This window comes from Lissotriton vulgaris, chromosome 11 (genome assembly GCF_964263255.1).
Source record: "Lissotriton vulgaris chromosome 11, aLisVul1.2, whole genome shotgun sequence".
NCBI lineage: Eukaryota > Metazoa > Chordata > Amphibia > Caudata > Salamandridae > Lissotriton > Lissotriton vulgaris.
The window spans coordinates 339,266,099-339,293,945 of NC_141699.1; positions in this window are offsets into that span (position 1 = coordinate 339,266,099).

Consider the following 27,847-nt stretch of genomic DNA (forward strand, 5'->3'; position numbering starts at 1 on the left):
CATGATTTGCAAGCTCTTTTGGACAATTCGTCCTTTAACATTTCCAGTTTGGATTCCAAGGGTTGGCTGATATGGCAGAAGAGTGCTGATTCTTGCCAACGCCGTTTTCTGGGTTTGGCTGAAGGGTTCACAGAAGTCAGACCCGATCCCCGTTTTGAAGAAGACTATGCTGTCACAACTTATTCTGTGGGGAAGCTGTGTCAAAATTGGTTACAACATTCCACATTAGCTGCAGTTAAACTACATCTGTCTCAATTAAATGATAATGTGGATTTGAATGATTTTATAAAAGGCCCAGCTAAAGGTAGATCTAAACGATGGCTGTATGCGATTTACAATGAAATTTGGAAAGTTTCCCAAATTGAGGCTGCTAAACGCCTGAGAGCTATTGATCAAGCAAATTTAGAAAAGGTGCTTGCAGTTGTCGATAACAGTATTAACACGCTTTCTTCCCGAATTTACACGTTGAACAATATTGTGTCTTCTGTTGTTGACATTATACATGATGAAGTGTCCGTGATATATCATGGTCAAAATCAATTGCGTTCTGTGATGCAGTTTGCTTGGACACTACAGACTTTGAAGTCTGGTCGTGTGCCTTGGAATTTTATGAACGTCTCATCACTATTTGCCCCATTTAATTTGACTGAAAAACAGCGTATGCTATCAATGAGAGATGCATCATTTTCTATGTTACACATTGAAAAATTTGAATCCTTGCCCTTTTCTGTGGCTGAGGTGACTACTGCTACATGGCTTATCCATGGTGTTATTACCTTACCTTTTGCTCTGTATAAATTTACAAATTGTATGAAATATATGGCTATAGGGCGATATGAACCATTAGGCAGTGCTTTCTTACATGAGACATGGTCTTTACCATACACTTACAGATGCCTAAAAGAGGGAAATGAAGTGAATCTGAATGGTGAAGAATGTTTACAGTCGCCTGACCGCTCACTAATAGGCAGACACATCCAGTTGCATGGTTCTTGTAATCAGGACAAACCTAATTTGGCCTGTGTTTTGAAAGGGACACCAGTTCCTGCAATAGTTCCCACGTTCACTTTATTGTCCAACGGTAGTTATTTACTTTTGAATAACGATCTGTGTTGTGGGTTACAGGCCGGTATCGCTTATGTGGTAACCGTTTCAGAGAGGGTGGTTTGCTGCAAGAATGTGTTATATCCACCCACGCATGGGAATTCAGATGTTTCAATTTGGCCACGAAAACCAACCTTGAAAGCTGAGTTCAATGGTTTAAGCCATATAAGAGCCCTATTGTCTCAAAAGCAGGTGGCCCTGAGCTCTGCCCGCGAAACTTATGTCCTTCACATAGCAAACACACGCACAGAGGTGCAGGCACTTTTAAGTACTGATTTGTCGTTTCATTTCTCCGAGCTGGTTCATCAAATCTTCAATGCCTCCTCCACAACAGGCCTGGCTCATTTTTTTAAATGGTTAGCAGTGGTCTTGTGACTACATTTGAAAAAGTATTTGGTATTATCCCTGCATTCTTTCATTCTATATTCGCTAGCCTGTTTGGCGGATTTCCTGTTTTGCTGGCTTTGGCTGCAGGCGTTCTGGTGATATTTTACTTTATAAAACATGGATGCCCATCCTGCGCAAGGAAACGCTCAGCCCCTACTGATGCAGTTTCGCAACCGGATGCTTGATTACTATGGCTCCTTGCCGCTTGCGACTTTAAGCACGGCTTTTGGATTATCGTTCAGATTTTCCTATTTCACATGTGTCCAGCCGTGTTTCATTGCCTGAGCTGTGATTTCGACTGGGCCATTGATTTGTGTCTCTGTTTACCGACTTCTCCTGACGTCGATTTTGATCAGCTGATGAACCCCGTAGTGGCTCACGAGTTGGTCTGTTCTGGCGAAAGGGTTATGGCTGTGGCAGCGATGCATGGACTAATGGGTCAGTGGGACATATTCGCAGCGGCGCATGACTTTCTGGCACATAGTGTTCTCGAGAACCCACTGAGTTGTCCTCTGATGTTGCTAGAGGAATCGGTATTGTAGGAGCACGTATGTTCTTTCCCATTGCTTAATTGGATGGCTGAACTGTTTTTGGATGATGACAGTGATTTCATGTTGGAAGCTGTAGCTACCTATTTTGCATATTCATTCAACCCATGAGTGACTTTGAAGACTTTCATTATTATGGCACGTGACTTTTTAGTAATTCTGAATGGTGCCTTTTTCAATACGAACATTCGATTTTCATATGTTCTGGGCCTATGAACTGGGAGTGGGCCTTAAGTTCGACTTTTTATATTTTGTGTGGCCACTATAGGCATTCATACATATTTTTGTTTTTAAATTTTACATACATTTGCATACATTTAGCTTGGCTCAATATCATTGAACTCTGCTTTCATGTTTTACCTTTCATGTGGTATTAGCTTGTGTTTTTCTCCTTTTTAAACCGTCCTCGGATGATTGGGGGGGTGTCATATGGTTACTACGTTTCTATATATTGTGTTAAGTTAGCATGAGCTTATTAAATGTTTAAACGCAATATTTTCTTCCAGCTTGAGTTTGCACACGACACCTAATTGTTATTGTAGCTTTCAACCTAGACGAAAGATGTGATTTATTTGAGAATAATATGTTATTGCTCTAGTATCAGTCATGCTTGGTACACTTGGTACAACTGTCTGTACACCGAGAACTGCACACTCTAAGAATAACCTAACACAAGGTTGCTGAAGGCCTGATCCTCGCACCACGTTAGACATAACACAAATAATGTTGCTGCCAACATTGGGCTCTACGCGGGTTTAAGATACAGTTACAGGGAATGAATCAACACACTTGAGACTTCGCATGCAGCGAGCTGGTAGCTGTTGATGTGATCTCCTCCTACTGAGAATTAGAGGTATGGGTCCGCCCTGCTAGAACCCAGATGAGACCTTCTTAGATATAATATAATATGCTAATTAGGGTGCGCGAAATATAGGTGATACAGAATTCTATAGATTTTTGCATCATAACATGCTATCACCTTTTGCTTATTATGGATTAGTGACTATGCTGCTAACTCTGATTTTTATAATATGTATGTTGATATTATACAAGATACTGCGTTTGAGAATGTTGCATTGAAAAATAAACATTTCAAACTTGCACGTGTGTTCTTTGCCTCCCAGTTTCGGTTTGGAATGATTATATAACGAAAGAGTGTTCATGTGTTCCACGATACCTGAGGTATTCTAAGTTCATGTTCTGGATTGTCTAAGTCATTGGTAAGTTATTACTACCGATGAGACACTGTAGCTAGCTTGGTAAGGGGATTTCTGAAACAAAGGTGAGTTTTGGGTCATCCTAATTCACCCAGGTTCTAGATCTCTGTGCACAGTTCTGTGGGAGAACGGAAACCCTGCTACAGGACCCTACCCTATCATTGAGAAAAAGGGAGAAGTCACCTATGTGGTTGACTTTGGAACCCCTAGGAGCCCCCACAGGGTGCTCCATGTAAATCGTTTGAAAGCATTTGTTGACAGGGAGGACATGAGTCTCCTCATGGCCACAGATGGGGATCAGGAGGAAGAGAGTGACCCTCTCCCAGACCTGCTTTCCCAGAACCCTGATGATGGTTCAGTTGATGGAGTAGCCTTGGCAGGCAGCCTCACTGAGCAGCAACAGGTGGACTGCAGACAGGTGTTGCAGGCCCATAGGCATATGTTTTCACTCACACCCAGCCAAACTAACTGGTGCACATTGAGGTGTGGGCACCACTTCTATTACTCTTGTTTAGAGAAGTTGTGGTAGGGCGTATTCCGACTTCCTGGCAAGAGGCGTTAGTGGTTCCGATATTCAAAAAGGGCGACAAATGCGACCCTTGTTGCTACAGGCCAATATCGCTAATAGATGCGTCTTGTAAACTGATGGGTAGGGTGATATTGGCTCGCCTGGAGACCTGGGCTGAGTCAACAGGTATTATTGTGGATTCCCAGAACGGGTTTAGGCGGGGAAAAGGAACCACTGAGCAGTGCCTTAATTTGGCTTTAATCATCGGTCCTGGACCAGGGTTCAATTCCCCGACCCGACGGGGGTTGGGCTCAAAAATTCCACGGACTCGATAATTCTCACTCCGGTGCCTACTCGACTCATGGGTTCACACTCTGCGACTCTGGGCAATAGCTTGCTTAATCTCCACAACGGCCCCTCGCGGCGGGATGCCTGGCTTTCACCTTGTGGATACCCTGCCGGGGTATCTCACAGGGGAATACCAGGACGGGTTCCCTAAGCAAGCGCATAGATGCCTGCGATGTGGGCGATTTGCGCTATATAAATACATGTACATTTACATTTACATTTACATGAGGGCTAAGCGTGGTTGTATCAACTTGGCCTTCATGGACTTATCCAGTGCCTTTGACACTGTATATAGAAACAAATTGTTGCAAATGATGGAGTCCATGGAGTTTGAAGAACCGTTGGTCACCCTTCTCCGCAGACTACATGCTGCTACAACAGTGAGGATCAGATTTGGCCCTGCCGGGAGAAGACAAAGTCGATTCCATCGACTGAAGGTGTCCGCCAGGGGTGTATCTTGGCCCCTTTTCTGTTCCTGGTGTACACCAATGGTCTGGAAGCCTTTCTGTTGGAAAGTTGTGTAGACTTTCCCCAGGTTAATGGTAAACGGATACCGATGTTATCTTATGCAGATGACACGGTGCTAATGACCCTAACCGCTAATAGCATGCAAACTTGTTTGAATGCTTTTGAAACTTTTATGCAAGGATTAGATCTAAGGGTCAACTTCACAAAGTCCTTTGCCATGGTCTGCGGCCCAAAAGGGTTAAAATCTCTCAGGCTTATGGTGAAGGACTCAATTGTGAAAGTTGATAGTTTTATTATCTGGGGAATCTATTCAATAAAACCCTGAGCTGGGATCCTCTAATATCAGCTCGCGTTCAAAAGGCTACGCAATCCATAGAGGCCATTTTCCGTTTCTCAAGTAAATTGGGTCAGAAGTCGGTTGCAGAACTAAAAACCTTATATAAAGCAAAATGCCTCCCTTATGCAACATACGGCGCGGGCGTGTGGGGTATACAAAACTGTAACAAAATCCAAATTACGGAAAATAAATGTATAAAGCGCCTCTTATCTGTCCCATCTGGTACCTCAAACATTTTCTGCCATACTGAGGGTGGCCTTGAATTTGTGAGTGACACTATCCATGTCTCCCCCCTGCTGCTATGGAGCAAGGTTTGGAGTTCTGAAGAATTGAAACTCACAAAGGAAATATTGCAAGATTGCCTTAAGCTTGAGTATTCTGCGAAGATCCCATGGTTATTATATGTCAGGGAAACATTTTATAAGATAGGTTTGGGTTATATTTATTTAAACCCCGAAACTGTCGGTAGGGAGACCAAGTTAACAATTAAAGAGGCCTATCGCATCAGGTTTAGGCATGTTGAGAAATAGTGAGAGTGTGGTATATGATAGGGGAAGGTTGCAGCAGCAGCCTTACCTTTCATATATTGCGCATATCCAATGGCGTTTTTATTTGACTAGGTTTCGCCTTAACACACTGCATTTTCTTTTTGCTTTTCCAAAGCAAGTGGGGTGGTGTGAGAGACTACCCCCTTGCCCCTGTAATAACAAAGTTTCACAAAACACTGTGCACCTTATTCTTTTTTGTAATTTGTACAAAGATCCAAGAAATCGATTTATTAGGCCTGTTTTGTTAACCCTTGGCTCACGCTATTACAAAGAGGGATATGAATACTTTTTGTCTTTATCAACTCCAGCTATATGCAGTGCTGTGCTTAGCTTTATTAGACTGGCGCTCACTATCAGAAATCGATATTGACTTCTATTATAGATTATTCTTTGATTTATATCAATGAGAACAGTGTGTAGATTGGTATCCTTATGGATTGCACAGGCACTTTACAAAAATCCCTTTTTAATGTATCCCAAATGTATTGCAAACTAAATTCTGGATATATAATATGTTTTATGGATGTTAACATAACTGTATGGTCCTTTTAAATTATTTGTGTAATGTGTAATGTTCCTTTTAATTGTTTATACTTTTATGATCCCATTTTTTGAATCGAAATAAAGTTTCTTGAACTGAAAACTGACTCATGACTCGAACAATCTATTCTCCAAAACTAACAGGCGTAGTGGCACAGACGATCTTTGAGATGGGTATAATGGTTTGACTCTTTTCCAAGGATCTTTGATCTTCGGTTCCGATTCTAGACAATGCATCCGCCTTTCCATTTTGAGCCCGTGGTCAATAAGTGATCGCCAAGTCAAATTCAGCAAAATATAGTGATCATCTGAGTTGTCTGGGCGTCAAGGTTTTAGCGGATTTCATAAATTTTAAATTTCGATGATCAGTAAAGACCGTTACTTGATGTTTGGCCCCCATAAGCTAGTGGCGCCCATCCTTGAAAGCATCCTTAATGGCCAACAATTTTTCCATAATCGTGTAATTCTGTTCCGCAGATGTTAGCTTCCTAGACCTGTAAGCTACTGGATGCAGTTGACCAGTTTCTTTATGCCTCTGGGATGGTACACCACCTATTGCTTTGTCTGAGGCATCTGTTTCCACATAAAATGGTTCAGACGGATCGGCATGTAATAGCACTAGGGCTGAAGTAAAACTTTCCTTTAATGAGTTAAAGGCTTCCTCAGCTTCTTTGGTCCATTGAAAACGAACCCCTTAGCGAAGTAATTTGGTATGGGGCAGAATCTTCCTGGAAAATTCACCAATAAATCTCCGGTAGAAATTTGTAAAACCAATAAAGCTTTGCACTTCCTTCACACAGGTAGGAGATTTCCAATGTACCACTGCCTGGATATTGCGTTCATCCATATTTATCCCTGTTGGAGAAAGGATAAATCCCCAAAATTCCACCTTGGAGACATTGAAAGCACATTTTTCTAGCTTAACGAACAGTCAGTTCTCTCTGAGTTTCTGCAAAACTCCTCTTACTTGCTCTTGGTGTTTGCAGGTGTCATCTGAGTATATCAAGATATCGTCGATGTAGACAATTACACATTGATCGATGTGTTCTCTCAGAATGTCATTGATAAAGTGCTGAAAAGCAGCCGATGCATTACATAACCCATAAGGCATCACCTGGTACTCAAATAGTCCAAGTCTTGTCCTGAAGGCCGTTTTCCATTTGTCCCCCTTTTTCATCCGGATTAAATGATAGGCTTACCTCAGGTCTAGTTTGGTGTATATCTGTGCACTTTTGACCTGGTCCAAAAGGAGGGAAATGAGTGGGAGTGGGTAGCGATTCTTCTTTGTAATTTTATTGATGGCCCAATGGTCTATACAGGTCCTTAGATCACCCTCTTTCTTTGGCACAAAAAACAGGGGCGAGGAAACTGGGGATTTGGACGGCCGGATTAACCCGTTTGGCAAATACTTGCCTAAGTATTGTTTCAGATGTTGGTGTTCTTTCTCGGTTAGCACATAGACTCGACTGCAAGGTAGATTGGCACCAGGTTCCAAATCTATTGTTCAGTCGTGGGTTTGATGAGAAGGTAATTGTTCCGCCTCTTTTTCATTGAAAACGTCCTTGAAATCTCGATATTCTTGGGGTATTTCTTGTGATTTGATAACACAAGCTGCTGCACCCGTCATACATAGTGAAAGAGCAGGGTTGTTCTCATAAATCTTTTCTTGTCTTCCAAAACAATTCTCCTTACAGTAGTTCGAATTCATTGCTATCATTCTGGTGCTTCAATCAATGGTGGGATTGTGTTTGGTGAGCCATGGTAGTCCTAGAATGAGCTGAAATTGAGGTGCATCAATCAAATTAAATTGAATGACTTCCTGTAATGCTTGACACGAATGTTGCCTCAGAAGTACCAGGAAGGCGATGTTTTTTCCTTGTCTCCCCTAACCGGTTCACCACCTGCCAGAATTATATCACTGCGCAGGAATAGTGATGCCCGTCAAGGGAACACAGGGAGACAAAACAAGGAAAGTGGGGGAAAAAAGAAAATGCAGGTGTCGTCTTTGCACCGGAGGAGTAACTGTTATTCCTGGAACCACAGAATGTCTGGATACCGGATTCCTAGGTAGATGTAAAGAACATATGGTAAGTGCAGTAATACTAAGTGTAACAGACAAGGATACTGATAGAGAGAGCAGGTACCTACAGGGGAGTTGGATGAGTAAAGCTGGGAAGGTGTAAAATATGGAAGAGATGGCATCCAGGAATGGTAATCTCTGTCTCCTGTGTAATATAATGCAAAGTGAATAACCTGTCTCTATTCTATGCAGGGAAATGAGTAAATAACCACTACTGCCTACCTGTGTATAGCTTATAAAGAAGCCTTAATGCCTGGAACTAGAATCGATACTCCTCTAGTTCCATGTAAACAATGATTCAGCGCTGGGACTAGTATCAATGCTCCACTAGTCCCGGATAGTATCCAAGAATGAAGGCACACTAACTAAATCACCTTCAATCCACCACGCACCGCGTGGTAACCCAAATCAAGAATCAATAATAAATAGAAACTAAACAAATCCCTTAAACTCAGGGAAGGCTTCGAGGCTCAATAAACAAAACAAACGTTCACACGTGTATGAACACACAAACACGCTTCAGGTATAACTAAATAATGCGCACAACCAGAATCTCCTAATAGTCGACGGTACCTGAATGGAGAAGCACCGACGCCCGGCGAAGACCCGACGGATCCCGCTGCACGCCACCACCGTGACCCGGAAACGTAACAAACCAACGACCTCAGTACCGGAACGGAACGCGAAGCGTTCAATGCAGGGAAGGGGGGTGGTTTAATGACGGGTCTGTTCTCTCTGCGCATGCTTGGCTCTTCACGCATGCGCCGTGCGTTTGCCAACCATCAGGGGCTGACGCTTGCCAACCACGTCTTTGTATGCAAGCACGACACTTCCTCGTGCCCGTCACTGGATATCATCTGCAAGGGCTCGGTATGGCTCACAATCGGTCCAGACGAAAGGTTTGTACCATCCACTGGCCTTACTGGTTCGCTTTTGGGTTTGGGGATGGCTCTTAACCCTACCTTTGATGCAAACTTTAGATCACAAAAGTTTCCAGTGACCCCAGAATCCACCATCACCGACACATCTGTTAGAGTTATTTCCCGGAACTTGATTACCATAGACTGAACCAAATGAAGTGAGGAGGACTGAAGTGTATTTGCCATCTGGTGTTCTTTCAGAGTTGATTCTTGATTAGCATCCACCGGTCCAACTCCTCCTACTTGTGGTGCTGCGAGTTTTCCTTCGGTTTAAAAGAGGTTTTAGGTTTCTTCGGACAACCTCTCACAAAGTGTCCATTCGAGCCACAGTACATGCATAAATTTCCAGCTCTCCTCTTTTCCTTCTCCTCTTTCGTCAATGGACCCCTTATAGTTCCAATTTGCATTGGTTCGGAGTTGGATTGTCCTTCCTCTGCTTGGTTATAATCGGATCGGGCTCTATTGTATCGGGATTGGTTTAAAATCCTTCCTTTTTTCACCTTTTCTTTCTCCTTGACGGAAATCAATTTCTAGTACTAAATCTACTAGTTCTGATATCTCAGTTGGTCGATTTGGTATTTGTGCCAGCACATCCTTGAGCTCATCTCGTAATCCACGATAGAAAACTGCTGCCCTTTTACTCTCTGGCCAGTTGGTTTCTACTACCAACTTATTAAATTGAGCGAGATAAGCCACTAGGTCTCGGTTGCCTTGTCGTAATACTAATAATTCATTGTCTACAGCTTGCGATATTCTTCATCTGTCAAAAATTCAGAGGATTTCTTTCTTAAACTCATCGTAATTCTGCAAAATTGGATTGTCTCTGGAAACTAGGGGCATTGACCAGGATGCTGCATCACCACTTAAATATGACAGGGCAAAGGCGACTCTTGACTGTGCATCTGGGAAAATTGAAGGGTGACACATAAAGTGAAGGGAACATTGGGTGAGGAATATTTTTGCCTTTTGGGGGTCCCCACTAAATTGCTGTGGGGGGGCAGTGGAATTACTGGGACAGGGAATGAATAACCTGCGTTGTTAGTCGGTTGGAACCTTCTGCTGTAGCCCCTAAATTCTCTCTTCCTGCACTAAAAGGTTGTCCCATTCTTTGCGCTAACTCAGCTGTTTCCTTTCTGGATTTTACAACTTCCTGTTTTAAATTTTGGTATTCCTCCCTAACAGCTATCAGCTCTTTTTGAATGGCCTCTTGAACCGTTCCCAAGGTTTGTAAATTAATGCCTTCTGCCATCCTGTTCGGGTTCAATATTAGCGTGGGCACTTCACTCTGTCAAGGACTATAGTGAACTCTTATCACGACTTGCACAGGAACAGGACTGTAGCCTTGTCCCAACTCCACCTCAAGGATACCAAGGGTCAGTCATTGAAACTTGACCCTCAAGGACCCCCAAGGGGGAGAGGGGAATTGGATAAAACAATAAACTCTTGATAGTTGACAATTTCTTAGAAGTCCTAATACAATAAAGAAAGAGAAATTAAGTACTTCTCTTCCCGATCTCTAGGGTGTCTTATTATCAATCTTATCTACTTCTTACCTAACCCTCCAGAGGCATGGAGAGGATATCTTATTGAGCCAGGTACTTGCACACAAACAGGACTGTTGCCTCGTCCCAAATCCACCTCAAGGATACCAAGGGTCAGTTATTGAAACTTGACCCTCAAGGACCCCCAAGGGGGGGAGGGAATTGGATAAAACAATAAACAACAAAAGAGACTGCTCTGGATCAGTTCTTAGCTTCTCTTGTCTTCACTTGATAGTTGACAATTTCTTTGAAGTCCTAATACAATAAAGAAAGAGAAATTAAGTACTCCTCCTCCCTATTTCCAAGGTGTCTTATTATCAATCTTATCTACTTCTTACCTAACCGTCCAGAGACTAGTGCTTCTCTTCTTTTCTTTATCACTCTTCTCTTCAAGAGCTTACTTCTAGAGACTTTTTCTGCCAGATTCATGAAAACCATATTCTGCGAATTCTACATTGCGATTAATACCGAACCGCAATTTAGAATTTGCATAATGGGATTCATGTAAATCTGCGATAAAAATTAGCGATTCGCATTCGGCCGCAAAAGCCGATAGCGAATAATCTGAAATCGCAGAAAAATCGCAAAATCGGTCAAATCCAGTGTTGAAATTGCGATCTCGCTATTAGCGAGATCGCAAAAACGGGAAGTCGCATTTCGAGGGAAGTCGCATTTCGAGCACTGTGATGACATCACAACCAGGAAGCAGGCAGTTCCCTCCCTCATTCTGAATACAGAGGCAGAATAGGAAGCAGCACTGCTCAGAGCTCCACTCCAACCACCTCCAGTGTTTGCATTTGGATACTGCAGACTGCAGCTATGTCACAGGAAGCAGCAGGGCCCAGTGACACATGGAGAAAGCGCAAAATCAAATTCTCCGAACAGGAGCTGGAATATCTCATCGATGGAGTCTGTAAAGACCATGATAGACTTTTTGGCAAGGACTCCAGGAGGGTGCCAGAGGCCGAGAAACGGCGCCTGTGGTTGCGCATCCGCACTAAAGTGAACTCTGTTGGAGTCACACAGAGATCTATTGACGATCTCAAAAAGAGGTGGTACGACCTCCGAGGTCGTGCCAAGGAGAGGGTGGCTGAGAGGCTGGGTGAGCGCCTTGCAACAGGAGGGGGAGAGGCTACAGTCCCTCCCAACACCCCATTGGAGGATCGTGTGGAGGACACATTGCAACCTGAGGCATGCGTGGGGGTTACCCGGCTGGACTCATCCCGATCCACCCAAGACAGCCAAGGTAAGTGCCATGCGACAGCGACCCTGTCCCCTAACAATGGCCATGACCTATAGCTACCCATAGTAAAGCCCAGACATGCAGCCCATGCACACCAGAACATCCCTATAGCATTGTGGGACATGTAGTCTGACCACAATGTTCAAAAAGTCCCATGCAGCCAGACATGTTCTAATGTAGTCAATGCATCAGCCAGTCAGGGAATGGTAGCCAGCATGCATGTAGCAACCTCACATGTGAAAGATACATGTAATTAATCAACGTCCACTTTCCATCACAGGTGGCGCTGATAACAGAAGCAGCCACAGTGAGGGGCTGCAAATTGATGACACACATGAGGATCCTGAGGGTGAGGAAGATACATCCACACAACCAGCTCCATCTGGCCAAGCACCAGTGCCAGCAGGCGTACCACCACCTGCAACGCCAGCTACAACAGGCGCACCACCATCCTCAGCTGTGAGACCCATGCCAGTGGCACCGTCAACACCAGCAGCTGCAAGACCAGTGACACAAAGCACACCTACTGTGCCCACCCAGCCCAGCAGGCATGACAGGGAGCGGCGCCAAAGTACACCACGCACCGGCAGGAGGGGGATGACCGTGCGTGTGCCAGGGCTCTCAATAGAGCGCCGCATGCTGCGCGTGCACCAAATACAGGCCCGACACCTAGCAGCTATACACCTGCAGCTGCACAATCCAGGCAGGAATGTTGCCCATCTGTCCGACAGGATGGACCGGATGTGCACAGCTATGGAGGCAAACACTGCGGCCATGGTTAGCCAGTGAAACCTCACCCGCCGCCGCCGCCGCCAGCTCCTCACACGCCTCTTGGCGTACACGCGCTCCAATTATGTAATTGGAAATGCCACTTCCCAGTTGTCCCGTAGGTCTTTGGCCATGCAACTCCAGATGGTCCAATGCTGTCAGGACGAGGTACGGGCACTGGAGCAGGTAACCACTGCTGTTCAGGCTCAGCAGCCAACTGGCCATGGCCATGCTGGAGGGGATGACACAAGTGAGGGGACATCTAGTCACATCAGCCTGTCTTTGTCACAGGTTAGTGTTCCACGCCGCAACAGCAGGCCCACTGCGGCATCACGTGCTCAGCCGGAGGAAGAGGTTGAGAGGCGACTGGGAGCTTCGCGCCGGAGGCGCCAATGACATTTATGTACATAGGGCAGGGACATGCTGCTGACATAAGCATGCCCACTACAAAAACTTGAGTGGTATGACGCAATACTCCTCAAATGTTACTGTTTGAAATAATGCCATATTATTGTGCAACCAACAATAATATTTATTCAACAATACTACATCAGACTCATGTCATTATTTCCATTGTCATGCATGAGTGAAGTGTTGGGTGAGGGGAGTGGGTGCACTAGAAACAGTTCATTGTGATTTGGTTGCGCAGTCTGTGTCCTTCAGCAGGATTTTCCCCGCGTGCATGACGCGCATGCGCAGGTGGGCGGTGGTCCCCTTCCGACTCACTGCCAGATATCTCTACAGGTATCCGGCGCTTGGTGGCAATGTTGTGTAGTATTGCACACATGGCTACAATGCGGCAGCAGACCTCAGGCTCGTATTTGATGGCCCCACCAGTCTTGTGAAGTATGCAGAATCTGCTCTTCAGAAGGCCAAATGTCCTCTCAATGCAATTTCTTGTGCGTATGTGTGCTGCATTGTAACGCCGTTGCTGTGGTGTAGCAGGGTTGAGGTATGGGGTGAGGAGGTACTCACGGAGAGCATAGCCACTGTCACCTGAATGAGAGGAGCAAAGGGTGAGTGCCTGTGCTGCGCAGCTACATCATCACAGTGTAACATTGTGAGGCAAGTGTACTTACTGAGTAGGTGTCCTTCACCAAAGTCTCCCCTGGCCAGTCGTGTGTGGAGGCCGCTGTGCCAGAATATGAAGGAATCATGTGTGCTCCCCGGGTACTGTGCCACTATGTCCGTGATGTATGTCTTAGCATTGCACACCATCTGGATGTTGAGGGAGTGGTAGGACTTGCGGTTGCGGTACATGTATTCCGTTTAAGCTGGTGGGCAGATGTGAATGTGGGTACAGTCAATGCATTCTATCACATGTGGAAATTGTGCAATGTTGTAAAATTGATGCTTCGTCACATCCAAGTCCTGTTGGCTGGTGGGGAATGAGATGTGGTGGTGTAGCCGGGTCAGCATTGCATCCAGGAAACTCCTTAGGCAGGGGGACATGGTGGGCTGGGATATCCCCCCTGCAACTGCAACTATCCCCTGGAAGCTTCCGGAGGCCAGAAGGTGCAGGCTGCACAATACCTGGACATGTGTGGGCACGGCATTGGTCCTCCTTGTTGGGTGCTGCATAAGGGGGTCTAGGTCCTGGATTAGCTTGATGATCATTGGCCCATTCAGGCGTACTTAGCGTATATTTGCTCCCTGGTTTGGCCCAGAAGGGTGACCCGCTGGTGGAATATCCGCTCCTGGATCCTACGTCTGTTCCGTGCTGCTCGCTGTAGCCTTCGCCGCCTGACCACCATGTAGAGTCCTGGCATTGTGAGAGTCCTGATGCTGCAGCTGCATCTCCTTAAGTGTGTTTGGTCAGGCCTGCACCTGTTGCTAATTAGGAAACGTTTTTTTCAAATACTTTTTTTTTCCTTTCTGGTTACCACCTGGTTTGGGTTCTCCTTAAATTGCGCGTCACAAAATGCGATTTTCGGGTTTTATGCAATTTGCGATTTATCATGAATTGCGATTGCGATTTATTTGCGATTTCGCAGTTTTATTTGCAGAATCAATGGTTTCTCGCAATTTCAGATTCGCTAATGGCCTTCTTCCAGGATTCTGCTAAATTAATTGCGATATCGCAAAAAGTTATTTGCTAATTCGCAATTTTTGGATTTCCACTGTCTTGAATTCCTTTTCATCAAATTGCGATCGCAATTGCTTTTTCGCAGCTATTGCGATCGCAATTTAGCTTCATGAATCTAGCTGAAAATCTGTAAATTCACATACATTTACCTCTAATCTTTTCTGATGACGTAATACTTATATTATTGCTTTTTTACTATTCTCACCATGTCTGGAATTGGTAGCTCTTCATTTGCATTCGTCTTGTTGAGTAATTATTCTTTTTTAGGTTGCTAAATGTTCTTGTTATTTGTCTTATACTTTCTCTGCTTACTTTTCAGGTTTACTTCTATTATGTCTTATTCTATTCAGGTAAGTATTGTCCATTTTATTATTTAAATTCAGCCCTGTAAATTCTCCTTTACTTATGGCTAATTCTGAGTAACTTTAAACTCTTCCTCATGGAAATATTACTCTCGATGTTTTCACTGGTACTATAATCACTTATCTGTCTCTTTTTGTCAGTTTCTTTGTTTCTAGGTGCAGGTATGATGCTCTCGTTCCTCACTGGAAATGCTCTGGATTGCGGGAGAGTCATGTTCAATAATCTTTCTTTCGTACTCAAACTCAGTGGTATTTTCTTTAAGAGGGAAGGGAAGGGGAAGGAAGATGTCCGGCGAGATAGCGGACGAAACGGGGAAGCGCGACCCCAAAAGATAAGGGAAAAATTGGGAAAAGGTACACCAGCACAAAATCTACGGTTTGCCTCTTCGGTCTACTCAGGTGAAGTGCGCATTCAAGTTCAAGCGCGCGCTTCATCTAGATACCGGCACCTGCAAGAGCACACAACAACTAGACCACTGACTTGTCTACCCAGACAGCGGCCATCTTGGAATTCCGCTCGTGAACCAGAAGGCTCCAAAAGCGGTTCCGAGTCGGATTCTTTTGTTTAGCCAACAGTCTTTTGATTTCAGGACACATACAGAGTGAGGTTGCATGGCTAGAGGTTTAGGAAGCCTGACAAGGTGGGTAAACCAGTCTCGGCCAGTACCTAAACCTTAGCTGTCAAGGATTGCTTTAAGTCATGGTTTATTTGCTCCACAACTGAATTACCCTGCATGGAGACGAAAATTTGACCTGGACCTCAAAGAACTCAAGGCATCCTTGTATGCCTTAGAGGCAAACTCTGGACCCTGGTCCGAATGGAAGGTACCACATGCAAAAATTCCCACAAAGATACGCAAATCCCTTACGACAGAACTGGAATCAGCACTACGTTGCGGCCACAATCACACAAAGCGCGTGCAAGAGTCAACTGCTAATAAGATGTACTTATACGCAGTATCAGATGAGAAAGGACCACAGTGATTCAAATAAACACACCCAAGAGGTTTATTAGAAATGTACAACTGAGTTTGGGGCGGGCGCGTAGCAGTAGAAGGTTTAATTTGCTGACAATTGCCGCATTGAAGGACATAATCATGCGTCTGTTTGTACAAACCCAGCCACCAATACCGTTGCTGGAGAAGAGATCTAGGGCCAGATGTAGGTAAAATAGATTTACCGATTCTTAATTACCGAAAATTACCGAATTTTACCGATTCGGTAATTAAGAATCGGTAAATCTGAGGGGTGGATATGTAGGTATTCCAGATGTGCTGGAATAACGAATCGGAAAAATTTGGTATTTACCGATTCGGTAAATACCGAATCGGTAATGACTATTCATTCCTATGGACTTTGAAGCCCATAGGAATGAATGGGCATTACCGATTCGGTATTTACAGAATCGGTAAATACCGATTTTAACAAGGGTGCAGGGGGTGTCACTTTGACACCCTCTGGCACCCCCAAAACAGGCTCGGGTGCCATGTGGCAGGCATACATGCCCTAAGGGCAGGTCTGCCTGTCACATGGCATAGGTGTGCATGCACACATGTGCATGCACACCGGAATCGGTATTTAACCATCAAATTGGATTTGATGGTAAAATACCGATTCGGTAAGGCCTCTGGGACTCAGAAGAGTCCCACCTACATCTGGGTGCCTCAGATTCGGTAAATTTACCGAATTTTTATTTTACTGATTCGGTAAAATTACGAATCGGTAATTTTACCGAATCGGTAAAAAAATGCCCCCTACATACCTGTCACCCATTTACCGATCAGTAACGGCCAAAATCGGCCGTTACCGGTCGGTAAATGGCCTGAAATGGCCACCTACATCTGGCCCCTAGTAGCTGACACACCGGCATGCGATGAGGCCATCCCAGCGTGGGCTGCTGTAATCAAAGTCTGTCTGCGGTCCGCGTTGGGAATTAACCTGTCACCAACGTCATTAATTCTCACATAAGGAACTTTATAAGGACTTAAATAATAAGAGTATTTAGAAGGGCAACCTCTAGGGTAATTACCTCCCTTCTCTGTTGCGGCAATAGCTGCCAAGATGTCATCATCAATCTTACTTTTGGAACGTATAACTGCTGCTACTGCATATGCTGCAACTGCTGTCTTTTCAGCCTCGTCCGCGAGATAGTTGCCAACAGCGTGAACTCCGACAAGCTGGTGACCCAGAGTATGAATTACAAACAAGAGTGGCAGCAGTTCTTTAAGCTCAGCCACTCGAACCCAGATCATTATATATTTTATTGTGCGTCCTTTGGAATCACGATATACATTTTGTGACCAAAAGTGGAGATTGTCATTGTATGATTGCACACAGTAGTAAGAGTCACTTATGATAAGAGTAGTCACACTGGGATCGGTGTACTCCAATGCAAGCATCAGAGCACGAAGTTCTGCCAACTGGGCGGTACAGTCCCCTAATGTCTGTGTATGAATGACATCGGACTTGAATTCATCATCCACCATAGTTCCAACTACAATTGCGCAGGCCGAAGAATATGGGTGCTTTGAAACTGTAGCCGCTTGCACGCTTCCATCAGTGTAAATGATACAACAGAAATCCTCAAGTGGGCGCATAGTCAGAGGAGCAGGATGAACAAATTCATACTGCAAGAACTCCTGAGTCTGCAGAGAGGAATCAAAAATTAACGTGACATCCGGGGATGTCAAGGACGTGGCCCATTGTATCCACCAAGGGTGCAAAGCTTTGGAATTTGTTACACTGGCTTTCGTCTCTGCCTCCAAGGCAGGATACGGAGTAACAACCAAAATGCGTTTTCCCTGCCACAGTGCGCGTTTCTTAAGAATCGCCATCTGCACTGCTGTCAAAACTTTTTCCTCAGTGGAAAACCGCAACTCAGCCGAAGTGTACAAGTGTGACTTGTAAGCAATAGGGACTGTGTTACCCTCATTAAAAGTGAGGTACGTGAAACCCACCACCCCTGGCACGATTCTTATTACCAGGTTGGTGTGGTTATCAAGAGTCAACGAGAATTTAGATTCTAGAAGATCAGCCTGCAAAGATTGCAAGAAGGCTGAATGTTCAGGCAGCCAGCACGATTTGGAACAATTTGGTTGCATCAAGCGTAAAGAGGCTTGATACACTGGGCATATTCGGGAATGTAGGTACGCCCGAAATTCAAAAAGCCCAGTAAAGATTGTAATTTCTTCAGTGTTGTGGGAGCTCGCAGAAGTGCGCATTTCTCCAGGAAGTTAGGAGCCAAACCTCGACCTTCATTGTTGTGCTCATAGCCCAGGAACAACACTGTGTACTCTGCAATGTGACTTTTCGAAAAGTTGAACTTACAGCCAAAATCCGTAAAACGGCAAAATATGCGGTCAACACGGCACAGATGCGGCCATAATTTGTCGTCCCTGAGATAGATATCATCCACATACGAACATGCATCTGTGTCGAGCCCCTCCAGTGGTGAGACAATGCGCGCGGCAAATACGCCTGGGCTATTCTTATAGCCCATAGTCAAACGGTGGAATTGGCGATGTTTGCCACCACTAGTAAAAGCCGTCTATTGACTACTAAGAGGGGACAGATTGTGGGCAAAAAAAATATTGGATATGTCAAGTGTTGTTTTGAACCGTTATCGCACGAGACTATCCACAAGAGCAGAACTGTGAGTATTCTGCACCGCACCCGTACGACAATGTGAGTTTAAGTGGCGGCAATCCAAAACCAAACGGTACGAGCCATCCGGCTTGGTCACAGTAAAAAGAGGGTTATTCATTGGAGACCCAGATGTTTCAATTACACCTTGATATTTCAATTGTTCAAGTATTTCCGCAGCGGAAGCTTTTGCTTCAAGCCGCATGGGTTATTAGGGTTGAGGCTGTGGCATCGACCGCAAAGGAATCTCATGTCGAGGGGAAAATTTGTCCCACCCACAGTGAGTACAGTACAATGCCGGCACAAGTGCCTTAGCCCAATCTTCTGCAAAATGCAGCGCCTGCTCCTTCGACATTGTGTGCACGAAAGTAGGGAGGATCACCTCCTTCCCTTGAGGAGCAGCTAAGACAAAGGGTGGGGGCCAGTTGACCGCCGCCAACAAAATATCATAGGTAGTAGTTGGATTTTCCCAAAATACCCCTTTTATGGTAAGTTCTATGTCACCTTCAATTATAAGGACAATTTCATAAAGTCTTTCAGGGGGAGCCACTCTAGTATCAGCTGTCTTAGCCACAACAAAGGTGTCAGTCGCTGTCACCTTCAGTAGTGGACGCAACGCCTTTCGAGTTATGATAATCTTGCCGCGCTGTCCAACAGTGTCAGCGCCCATGTCAGATTCCGAAACTGCGTTCTCACTATCTGTGGCATATCTCGCTGTTACTGCAGAAACTTTCTTCTTCTGAAACTAGGGCCTTTGACGCTCCGTCTCTTCCTGCTTGCCTTTTCCGTCAGCCTTGCGATGCTGCTCACAGCTCTATTGGGCACCTTGTCCTCTGCCGCCGCCTCCTCCACCGGTGGGTGAGACCGATGTTTCCTGAAAATAGAGAGGAGAACGTTGTTCAGGAACATGAAATCTATCAGGTGACTTAATCGTAGCGTGGTTGCGCAACATATATTTACGCTCAGTAGAGGCAGGTGTAGGTGATGCAGGACAGGACCCATGTTTCTGTTGCTGTTTCCCCTGTTTCTTGTTCTTACTCCAATTTTGATTCAGAACTTTCTGGCGCTCATCTTTATCAGATGACACCTGCTGCGTTTGCTGCTGTGTTTGTTTTTTAGCAAAAGGCTTAACACCCAAACTATTACATCCAACGGTCTTATAGGCTGGCGTGATAATTCACGGTAATTGCCGGGGTTTCTCTGCATCGGGTACATCACGCAAAGCATTTGACACCGGGAAGCTTACCGCATCTCCCTTAACATTAGCAAGGACGAGATCGGAAACTACGTCAAACACTCCAACAAGTCTTTTTCCCAATTTAACAGGCGCCTCCCGTCCGTGCTCATCCTGAACACGCTTAATGACGGAGGGTAGGACAGTCATAGATGGAGTGCCAAAGCCCCTCGTGTAGACCGCCACAAAAATCATACCCCATGAGGTACAGTCAGTCACACCCGGTACTAAGTCTTTCGGCAAACTAATTGTCAGAATTCTGTGTTTCTCGACAGGAGTTGCATTAGGAAACACTGCCTCCAGTTGGTCAAATTTCTCGGCAAGCCAGAAAGGCATTTCATCCTTATCTGTGGGACGCTTGCCCATAACTGCATGAACCATAACGGGACTAAGCTTCAACCCGTTCAGGCCAACTGGATGCGCCCTAACGCCAGGACCCCCACCTGGCAAGTTGCCAAAAATATAATGAACTAAAGCCCTAATAACCTCCACTGCAGAGGTATAGAGGGGTCTCAATTCAAGTTAAGGACATTCACCTGCACGTGGGTGCGGGGTAAATCCAGCCAAAACAAGCAAATAAGTGCCTGGAATGGACAAAGGAGGGTGGGGAAGGGTGCCATCAAACCAAACGCGGTTCTGCCAAGCAGAAATCAGAACTTCCTGTGTCCTACAAGGAGTGTACTGCACAGGCAGGGAAGTGGGAGTGTAAGTATGAAACACATTAGTGTTTGCATCAACCGCAGGAAACGTAACCCAGGAGTAGAAAAGCTCAAATGAGTACACTGCGTCTGCCTCCACAACAAAAACAACTGCCATGCCTTCCTAGGCGACGTTAAACCCCTGCAAATGATTGCGTACAGCCAAACGACTGAGCTGCAGGATATCAACGGCCATAATGACACAGAAAGAATAAAGTACAATGCAATTAAATGTAGCACAACTGAGTAGTAATTCAATTGAAACCCTTTTAGAATATCAAGCTTGAATAGACCTATGTAACTATAGGTAGGTTTTTTCCGCCACTACTGTTAACCGGAAACAATAGTGAGGGGGTCGTGGACTGATACAAGCGCTACTCGAGAGTCTCACAATAAGACCACACTCGTTGGCGGCGCCATGTTGCAAGGATCCTGCTCATACACAGAACTGTGCACAGAGACCCAGGACATCAGTGAATTGTGGTGTACCAAAAACTCACCTCAGTACCTAGAAAAACCCCAACCAGCTAGCGTCAGTGCCACATTAGCTCGTCCTATAGCAAAGTAACCAATGATTAGACTGTAGGAGAGTAGGGTCTGCAATCCTATGATCACCCAGATTTTTTGCTTTTGTTTCACTGGTTTATGACTTTCTCTGGCTGTGGGCCTGCCAATCAGACCCACAGCCTGGCTGTTCTCTCTCTAAATTACCACATGTACCCTAGGTGCATTTACTAATTGGTACTGGGCCACCTTATCAGACCCTGTAACTCAGGGCATAGGTGTACCCAGGGCCTACCAGGGGCTGAAGCATGTATTATGCCACCCCTGGCTGGCCTCCTAAATTTGACACAACTGGCTGCATGACAGCTGGGGCAAAGTCGTGTAATCACCCTTTGCTGTAGATATAGTATACCTATATCTAACCCTAAAAATGGACACACAGATTCCTATCAGTCACTCCTATGGCAGGCCTTAACAATCCTGAAGGCAGAGTGCTTGGAATCGTGTGAGATGGTGCTCTGGCATGAGCTGAGCCTGTCTGCAGCTTGCGGAATCAAGTCCTAATAGCTGTTCCATGATATCGCATACCATATACCCTTAAGTGCATTATAATCCTCGCGGTTAAATGCTATCTTTGGTATTGCTTTATCAAAACATGTCGAGTAAGGTGTCATACAAATTGGAATACTAACCCCTCGCCAATTCTGGCGACGGGGTTAGCATTCCACCCTTCTAGAGGGACACGACATGTATGTAACTGTGAACCCCGGTTAAAGTTAAACGAAGCCTCAGCTCCACAAAATGGATGCTGCCACCACAGACACGAGTCTGACCTCCTGCAGCTGGGAGTCCTTCCAGCGAGGGGAGCCTGGACAAAGGGTTTCCTGTCAGGGGCGGTGCTAGCACCGTCCCAGACATGGTTTTGTGTATCCTGGGTAGGCAGGGCTTTACAGGAAGGTGACTGCTGAGTGGCACCCCGGTGCTCACTACGCATAGGCCGGTCAGAACCAGTTCCAGGGGCACACCAGCCCCTGGCCTGGGGAAAGTCCGGCATGGCAGAGGGGTGTAACCACCCCCCTCCTAGTCCCACCCATAGGCAGGACCTAGTCACCGGGTCAGCCCCCTTTTTTAGTATAAAGATGGGAGCGGGCCCCCTGTTCAAATTAGATCATCTTTGGAATCAAGACACGACTTTCTACGAAAGGACATCAAGATTTCTTCTTCAAGATTCTCCCTTGTGGCTAAGGAGTAGTCACCCTGCATCCGCAGGCACCATCCTAAGAACACTACGGTCTGCTGCAAGTCCTTCTTCACGAATCCGACGACCCAGCTCGACGAGACCCGGCTTCCCTGGCACCTCTGACCTCTACTCACCTCTACAGCAAAGCTGAGAACCGTGAGTGCGACGAGACCTCGAGGGACCGACGATCGCCAAGACTGCACGACTTCTTTGTAACAAGCCCACCGAGTCTTCCACTGGTGAGTGCTTTGGGGTCCGAGAAGCCCCAACCCTGAGCAGCTCCAGCACCGAAGATCAGCCCTCCAGCATCTCCACGATCTGCGTGGGGCCCTTCTGCTTTTGCGTGCTCACCGCGCTGTGTGGCTACTAGCCGGCTGGCTTGTGGCCTTCTACACGACGCCCGACGACATCACTGCTGCTGGTCTGGTTGCTCCAGACTGGCCCTTGCTTCCTTCTTCAAGAGAGGCACCCCGGACCCTCCTGGTCCACTCCAGACGCCATTTTAGGTCCACCGCGTGGGCTTGAATTTGCCAAGGCTTTGTTGCCCAATCCTGGGTCCAGTGACGCCGACAGCTTCTATCTTCGTGGGACAGCTCGATCCTCCTTCCTGGTCGCCGACAACGCCTCCTGGTCCGTGAGATCTTCGAGCACAGCGTCACCCACTCGCCTTCTCGAGGTGGCTACCATCCGGTGCCCTCCTGGTGCCCACTGACTACTGGCTAGTAGTCTCGAACTTGGTCCCCTCTGCTTTCAGGTGTCATCTTCCATCGATCCAGGCTTGGATCCACCGAACTTTCTTCACTGGTCGCCTGCCAGCAACTTCTTTCTTCCAGGCTCCTGGTCCGTCAACGAGGATTCCCGACGTCCTTTGAGTCCTATGCAGCTGCAGCCCCTGGGCTAGGTAACTTCGGCATTTCGGTGCCCCAGCATAGCCTCAGTATCCAAGGGTCCGAGTCTACTTTCGTTTTCTTCCTACCAGGTCGGGTTCGCCCGAGAACACTAACTTTGCAAATTCTAGCTACCATAGACTTTGTCCCGCATCTCGCGTGAGAGTGCACACACTGCACCCGAGTCCCCTGGGTCTCCTAGAAGTAATCTAACGATTCTATAGTCAAGTCCTAGCGATTCCAAAGCCTATTAGTACTGTACTTACCTGCTAGTAATTTCGCATTCCACTTTTCAAGTATATGGTTCCCCGTGCCCCTCGGGCATTTGTATATACTGTGCTAACTTAAGTATTTTTGTAAGAGTTTTGGTTTGTGCTTAGTACCCTGTCCTCATAAAGAGTACAGGGCTGTTGTGATTCTTAATAAATAACTGTTTATTTTCATAACACTTGTGTGGTGTCCTTTCACTTGGTATTCAAGGGGTATATGTGTGGTATAACAGCTGGCTTAACACGCCCTCTCGAGTCTTTAGCCTTAGACTGCTCGTATCCATGCTACTAGGATAGCTGGTCTATAAGGTTGACTTACAACCAATCATCAATAAGGGTTGCTGGACTGATACATAGTGATCACTAGAATAGTGACCACTGCATATCAGGCCACCTTCTCACATTGGTGAGCAGCGGTTGGGATTTGAGCTTGCTGTTGTTTTACCACACGTATCCTAAGAATATCTTGTTGAAAGATCACATAAGTACTGTTAGTACATATAACTAAGCTTAGAATACTCTGAGTTCTACTGAACCAGCTGTTGCAGCTCCTCAAGGCTTAGCACACCTTGGCTGCAACTCTTAGCAAGGGATCAGTAGGCAAACACATAGTGTAGGTAGGTGCATCACTTACACCACACTAGAAACAGTATGTCGGACAAAGGAGGAAACTCTGAGTCTCCCCTTGTGTCAGTTGACCCTCCACAGGTCATCCCTTCAAGATATACTGTGCTTAGCTTCCGTGAGTTACGACAAGTATGTAACACAAGGAAGATTAAGCAAGGGGCTAACCCCACCACCTCCTTTCTGATTGGTCTCCTAGAGACTTATGATGCCAGAAAGGCTGAGAGACTTCTTAGCCCTTCTAATCCAGATGGAGGCATGCCTCCCCTTGAGGGAACCAGAGGAGACCCTGACCTAATCCACCTCTCACCTGAGAACGAGGATGTAGAGGAGGATGAGGATGAGGATCCCTCTGGGGATGAGGCAGACAAGGGACAGGTAGAAGTCAGCAGACTAACCAGGTCCAACTTAAGCAAACATGACAGTGGTACTGGGGGACCCCTGGGGCCACTATCAGGTCAGCTTAACATTGGGAATGGACGAGCCAGATCTCTGTCAAGAGGCTCTGGCAGATCCCTTCAAACCAATGGCTCTCACAACTCTTCTCAAAGAGGGATGACTTCCCCTCAGAGGAGAGTGTATGAAGCTAAAGAAAGGGCAGCCAATCTGAGGATTGAAAGGGAAGAACTTGCCCTGGCCAAAGAGAGGCTTGCCTTTGCTAGAGAGCAACAGTTAAGTGGGGTAGTCCCCACTGGTGGCAGCATTGTACCTAGCAATAGGGAAAGGAGTTTTGATACAAAACACCTGGGTAAGATAGTGCCCCCCTTTAAGCAAGGGGATGACATCCACAAATGGACTACTGCTTTGGAGAGGGCCTGCACTGTGCAAGGTGTTCCCCAGAGTCAGTGGGCAGCTATCTTGTGGCTCTCCTTTGAAGGTAAAGGAAGAGACAAGCTCCTCACTACTAGAGTGGAGGATGCTAACAATTACCAAATCTTGAAAAACACACTGATTGATGGGTTTGGCCTAACCACTGAGCAGTACCGGTTGCTGTTCAGGGATACCCAGAAAACTCAGTCTCAAGATTGGTCTGACTTTGTAGATTGTGCCACTAAGGCTTTGGAGGGCTGGTTGCTGGGCAGTAAGGTTACTGATTATACAGGATTGTACAATTTGATCATGAGAGAACAAATTTTAAACAATTGTCAGAACCAGTTGTTGCATCAGCATCTTGTTGACTCAGATCTGACCTCTCCCCAAGAATTGGAAAAGAAGGCAGACAGATGGGTGAGAACAAGAGTTAAACAGAACCAGGGCCAGAATCAAGGTGGTCAGAAGAAAGCAGACCAGAAGGGTAAAGATTCTGAGGGGGAACAAAATGACCAGAAGTCTTCGACAGGTCCCCAACAACCCAAAGAGGGTGGGGGTCAGGCTCCCCAAAAGAAGAAAGAAGGCCAATCTAAAAGGTGGTGCCAATACTGCAAAAGCAAAACTCACTGGTTTAGTGAGTGCACCAAGAAAGGAGGAGGGCAGACTCCTGCCACTGCAGCCCCTAAGGCACCTGTGCCCCCTAGTACAGTCAGCAGTGGTAGTGCACCTCCCAAGGGTTTAGTAGGGTTAACCCTGGGTTCTGAGGGGAGTGACAACTTAGTTGGCACACTCACTCAGGCTGTCCTTGTTTGTACAGGGGATGTGGATATGTCCCCTGATATAAGTCCCAATACTTTGGGCAAATACAGACAGACACCTTTCATTAATGGAAAAATGGCTCAGGCCTATAGGGACACTTGTGCCAGTGTCACAATGGTGACACCTAACTTTGTGGACCCTGGACAGATCATGCCAGGTACAGAATTCCTGGTGACCAATGCAAGCAATGTCACTACCAATCACAGTATGGCAATTGTAGCTTTCTCCTGGGGAGGGGTAACTGGCCAAAAGAAGGTTGTAGTTAGTTCAGACCTCCCAGTGGATTGTTTGTTGGGCAATGATTTGGAGTCATCACAATGGTCAGAAGTGGAGCAGAGGACTCACATGGAAATGTTAGGCTTGCCAGCACATGTGTTTGCTGTGACCAGGTCACAGGTCAGGAAATGCCCCACTGAACAGGTGCTGGATCCTGGAACAATGGACCAGACACCTCCCAAGAAGAAGAGCAGTGGGGTTAAGGCTGTGCCTTCCCCCTTGCCCCAGGTTGAGGATCAAGTCTCAGAGGAGGCTGACCTACAGGAATTGAGGGAAACTGAGCCCAGAGAGTTTGAACTTGATCAAGTTGAATTCTTGGTTTCAGGGGGACCCTCAAGGGAAGACCTGGGGAAGGACCAGTTAGACTGCCCTTCTCTTGAACCCCTCAGACAGCAGGCTGCTGCTGAGGCTGCTGGGAACGCCACAGGTACCCACAAGGTATACTGGGAAGATGGACTCCTGTACACTGAGTCAAGAGACCCCAAGCCTGGCATGACCAGGAGGCTGGTTGTACCCTTGTCTCAGAGAGGTTTCCTACTTACCTTGGCCCATGAGATTCCCTTAGCAGGTCACTTAGGCCAGACAAAGACTTGGGACAGGCTTGTCTCACACTTTCACTGGCCTCACATGAATGGGGATACCAAGGAGTTTTGTCGCTCCTGTGTCACTTGCCAAGCCAGTGGTAAGTCAGGTGGCACAACAAAGGCCCCCCTTATACCAATGCCTGTGGTGGGGGTGCCCTTTGAAAGAGTGGGGATTGACATTGTTGGTCCAATGGAACCCCAGACAGCATCAGGGCACAAGTTTATACTGGTGGTAGTGGATCATGCCACCAGGTATCCTGAAGCTATTCCACTTAGGACCACCACAGCACCTGTGGTGGCAAGGGCCCTAGTTGGAGTATTCTCCAGAGTGGGCTTCCCTAAGGAGGTTGTCTCTGACAGAGGTGCAAACTTCATGTCAAGCTACTTAACTGCTATGTGGAAGGAATGTGGTGTCAATTACAAATTCACTACACCCTATCATCCACAATGCAATGGGCTTGTTGAAAGGTTCAACAGGACCCTAAAAGGGATGATTCATGGACTACCTGAAAAGCTCAGGCGTAGATGGGATGTCCTGATACCCCGCCTTCTGTTTGCTTACAGAGAGGTCCCACAAAAGGGGGTTGGCTACAGCCCTTTTGAACTTTTGTATGGGCATCCTGTGAGAGGCCCCCTGTGTTTGGTGAAGGAAGGATGGGAGAGACCTCTCAAAAAGCCTGCAACCAGCATAGTGGACTATGTACTTGGTCTCCGCTCCAGGATGGCTGAGTATATGGAGAAGGCATCTGAAAACCTTAAGGCCAGTCAAGAACTTCAAAAAGCTTGGCATGACCAAAAGGCTGTCCTGACTGTTTACCAGCCTGGACAGAAGGTGTGGGTGTTGGAGCCAGTGGCCCCAGCAGCACTCAAAGACAAATGGTCTGGGCCCCACACAATTCTTGAGCAAAAGGGAGAGGTCACCTACCTGGTGGACCTTGGAACTCCCAGGAGCCCCCACAGGGTGCTCCATGTCAACAGGCTCAAAGCATATGTCGACAGGAAGGACATGAGCTTGCTCATGGCCATAGATGAGGGACAGGAGGAAGAGAGTGACCCTCTCCCAGACCTGCTCACTCAGAATCCTGATGATGGGTCAGTAGATGGTGTTGTCTTTTGTGGCAGCCTCACTGAGCATCAACAGAAAGACTGTAAACAGGTTCTTCAGTCTTTCAGACATATGTTTTCTCTGACACCCAGTCAGACCAATTGGTGTACCCATGAGGTTGACACTGGGGACAGTCTGCCAGTTAAGAGT